This window comes from Palaemon carinicauda, unplaced genomic scaffold, assembly GCF_036898095.1.
Source record: "Palaemon carinicauda isolate YSFRI2023 unplaced genomic scaffold, ASM3689809v2 scaffold14, whole genome shotgun sequence".
NCBI lineage: Eukaryota > Metazoa > Arthropoda > Malacostraca > Decapoda > Palaemonidae > Palaemon > Palaemon carinicauda.
Window position 1 is genome coordinate 482,501 of NW_027168926.1, and position 5,000 is coordinate 487,500.

General features: G+C 35.0%; 1 protein-coding gene across 1 annotated transcript in view; it reads left to right on the forward strand.

The window, feature by feature from the left end:
- Positions 1-5,000, forward strand: part of LOC137635553 (uncharacterized) — a 137,779-nt gene that overhangs the window by 131,692 nt on the left and 1,087 nt on the right. The gene's annotated exons all lie outside the window — the stretch shown is intronic.

The following is a 5,000-nucleotide window of genomic DNA, read 5'->3' on the forward strand; positions in this document are numbered from 1 at the left end:
GAAATCAAGGAAAAATTGCTTCCATTCTAAAGGAAGTACGGTACATCACTGAACACAGTGTGTACATATTTGTATGTGTGTAGATAGATAGATAGATAGATAGATAGATAGATATTTCCATTGACCACAATACAAAATAATCTGAATTTTACAAAAGAATATTTGGTCCAAATTACAAAATTAAATACAATAGATTTTGTACTATCTCTTATGCATACTAAATTAATTTCAATTACACATATATTGTACTAAAACTAAAAACAAAACCAATTTAACTATACGCCATCAACAAGTTCCTGTAATTACAAATTTACACATTATAATAATGTTACATCCAATACAAAGAAAGAAGCTCATGTACAATTTTGCATACTACATCATAATCAGTTCTGGTTACTAGCAAGTCCAAAGCCGTGGTAACGTTATACGTCTGCCTGATCTGTAACGAAAGTTCACAATTTTCAATGACATTAGTCTCCGTCTGGACTCCACCGCATGAACACAACCTCTCATCCATTGGCAGACGGCCTCTGCCTCTTCTGTTCCACCGACCTGTCTCAACGACCAATGAATGAGCACTTGACCGCATTCTTGTCCATGATACACGTTCTATTTCATTAAGTCTTAATCGGTTTGTATAAATGTCATGAACGACTAAATCTGGGTTAAAAGTTTTATAGGATACAATCCTACTGGAATTGGAGTTCACATTTTCCTTCCTCGATATCATCAGTCTTATCAGAGATAAGGTTTCGTATATACCTCCAAACAGAGTCATTATAGCTCATCACTATTCACATGGCATGAATTAAAGGGTCCTCCTCCATATTATTCCTTTCAAGCCACATCTTTTTCAAGAATTTCCTTTGCCTCGACTTCATTAATGCCCTCATCGGCGGAAGTCCCAGTTCTACCATACATAAGTCATTATTAGTAGTTTTCCTGACCCCCAAAAGTTGTTTAATACACCATTTATATTGCTTTTCGATGGGTTTAATATCACCATTTAGCCATGACTCACGTGAATATAGTATAGTTGACATAATAGCTGTAGAATGATTTCAAACACACAATATTCAGTGTCAAAGCAAAAATATACTTTACATATATTGAAGGCCGTAGAAGGCCGCACTTGATGGTCCAGAAGGCCATATGTGGCCTTGAGGCCGCAGGTTCCCCATCCCTGTAGGTCGCTTACAGCAAACCAACCTAGTATGGGTGGCCCTGACTAATACAGCTTTGCTGATCATGGCGATACACAAACTCTTTCATCACGTTTAGGTATCCCCACTCAGAAAGGTATATATATATATATATATATATATATATATATAATATATATATATATATATATATATATATATTATATATATATATATATATATATATATATATATATAAGTGATTAAAGTACATAGACGTATGCCGATGAAATTTTGATCATATTTATCAAGAATTTCTATGATCAGGAATAAATGACTTTTTTCAAAAAATTGTATTATAATAAATACAAAATTTAATAGAGGTCAGATTGCTACTCTGGACTGCAGAGGAGAGGAGAGGCCATCCTGTACCTATATACACTATTTGGATGTCCCGATTTCCCCAGCAACAACCCCTAAACAACAGCCCCTCCTTTCCCCATCCCTTCCCCCACCTCCAGGGCGCACCTTGGCTCAATACGTAGTATGAATTTGCAAGTGACATTTCGTTCTTATTTTGTGCTGCATTCTCTCTCTCTCTCTCTCTCTCTCTCTCTCTCTCTCTCTCTCTCTCTCTCTCTCTCTCTCTCTCCCTCTCTCTCTCTCTCTCTCTCTCTCTCTCTCTCTCTCGATAATGCAGTGACTATTTAATGCGCTGCCAGCTCATCTAAGAAACATATCAGGAGTGAGCGTAGATGTGTTTAAGAATAAGCTCGATAAATACCTAAGATGCATCCCAGACCATCCAAGACTGGAAGATGCAAAATACACCGGAAGATGCATTAGCAACTCTCTGGTGGATTTACGAGGTGCCTTTCACGGAGGGACCTGGGGGAACCCAAACATTGAATAAGGCAATAATGCTCTCATATTATTTATATATATATATATACATATATATATATATATATATATATATATATATATATATATGTATATATATATATATATATATATATATATATATATATATATATATATATATATATATATATATATATATATATATATATATATATATATACATACTAAGGTCTACATTACAGCTCTACTCTCTGACTTGTTTAACAACTTGTGACTCTCGAGTGAGAATATGTAAACAAAACTCGTACACATACATACAAAAACTACTGCAATACAAAAGTAAGAAGAATCACATCCTAACTTTAGGGCAATTAATGAATGATTAAATCCTTCATAACATTCGCTACTACACTTTTAAACTATGTCCAAACACGTTCTATCAATGCAATACTGTGCAACATTACTCTTCATATCCGTAGCCCATATAGTATTACAGTACAAAATACATAACAGTGCCCATGAATGAATTCAGTGTGTTTGAAGTCGAAGCTATCATTAAAAAACTCAAGAGATGGAAAGCCCCTGGGTGCGATGGAATAACTGCTGATATGATATTGGCTGAAAATGAAGTGACACAGAGACTACTTATGAGATTATTTTACAGAATGTGGCAGGAATGTGTGATGAATGGGAGCTAGGATTGTTGGTGAAAATAGCAGAGGCATCACACTTAAGTCAGTTGCCATGAAACTATTTAATATGCTCATTTTACACAGGCTAGAGAGAAAGATTGATCAAGAGCTGAAAGATGAACAAGCGGGATTTATAAAAGGTAGAAGTTATACTGACCAAATTTTCATTTTATGACATGTTGTACCAGCCAAGTTTATGGAGAGTCCTTCATTAATATGGAGTTCCTCTTAAATATGTAAATTTGATGAAGCATAGTAAGTGCAAAATTAATGTTAGTGGAGTCCTATCAATTGAATTTCCAGTAGACAGTGGAGTACTCCAAGGGGATGTGTTGTTACCTGTGTTGTTTATCCTCCTTATGGATTTTGTAATGCATAAAACAGTTGGAGATGGTGGAGAAGGATTGGACTGGATTGGTAATAGGAAATTGGAGTACTCCACTGGAAATTCATTTGATAAGACTCCATTAACATTAACTTTACACTTTCTGCCCAGGAACAGACTTAATCAAATTTACACATTTAAGAGGAATTCCATAATAACGTAGGACTCTCCACAAAATTGGCCGGTGCACAATATCAAAGGCTTTTTCATAGTCCACAAATGCCATCAAAAGGGGATTTCTATATTCTACGCATAGATTTAGTAGGTTTGAGAACAAAGCCCTCAGAAGGATATTAGGAGTAAACTGGCAGGACAGGATTAGAAATGAAACTATAAGAGAGATTACTTGTGTGCCATATGCGGATGAGATAATATTCAGGGGTAGATGGAGATGTTTTGGGAATGCTCTTCGCACTCTCCAAGAGAGATTAGTTCACCAAACATTCAGCTGGGCTCCACAAGTCACTAGAAGAGTTAGAAGACCCAGGCCTACATGGCTGAGGACTATGAAGCGCGATGTAGATGATGAATGGAGAAGTATTGAATTGAAACCTCAAGAGAGAGACGACTGGCGAAATCTAACTGAGGCCCTTTGCGTTAATAGGCGTAGGAGGAGATGATGATGATGATGATGCATATATATGTATAAGTATGCATATGTATACAGTATATATGAATATAAGTAGATATTTACATATATGTGTGTATAGAGTATGTATGTATGTATGTATATATATAATATATATATATATATATATATATATATATATATATATACATATATATATGTATATATATATATATATATATATATATATATATATATATATATATGTATATATATATATTATATATATATCATTGTAAATATGTGTATACACGCATGTATATATATATATATATATATATATATATATATATATATATATATATATATATATATATATATACAGTACATACATGCGTATATATGCAGATTTACACTGTTTTATATATATATATATATATATATATATATATATATGAAGAGAGAGAGAGAGAGAGAGAGAGAGAGAGAGAGAGAGAGAGAGAGAGAGAGAGAGAGAGAGAGAGAGAAGCGGCATAAACTAGGAATGAAAATGACAGATAGGTGGGGAAAGGGGAGGGGGTGCGGGAGTGAGAGTTCTCGAGTCGGCCAAGGTTCTCGGCGGGGGGGGGGGGGGGGGGGGGGTCAGGGATATCCAATTGGTATTTAAGGTCCAGGATAAGCTCATCCCCGCAGTCCTCCCGAATCACAAGCACTCTTGTGGTGGTGTCCTTCAGATCTACTCTGCGTCCTCCGTCGTCTCCTTCTGCAGGACCCAAGACATTGTTGTGAGTTGGACTTGGTCTCTTTGATAGTCAGTCATTCTCTGGGGACTGAGATGTTTCTATTGCCAGCTCGCCTTTCATGAGTTGATGAGAACAAAACTTTAGAAAAGACCCATTTCTAAAAGTGAAATATTCTTTCATACAATTTGTACAGATATTAATATGGGGGCATTAGTGTCTCTAATAATTATAGTGAGTTATATTTGAAATTACTCCTTTCTTTTATATGTCTTCTGAGAAATGGTCTCGAAGCTGTTTCAGAATGACGTTAAGATTGTTCACAGTTTTACCAGACTGAACTGTGATCAATCTTTTTTCAGACCACATGTCTTTCAATGTAAAAAGAGAAGGAGAGTTGAACAAGTTCTAAAACTAATATATATATATATATATATATATATATATATATATATATATATATATATATATATATATATATATAATTAATCAGTCTCTCTCTCTCTCTCTCTCTCTCTCTCTCTCTACAGGTCGTCATTGAAAAGCTCTCCGTCAGCCATGTTCCAGAGAGCATTGATCCTGGTGGCAATTTCAGCTGCCTTTGCATCA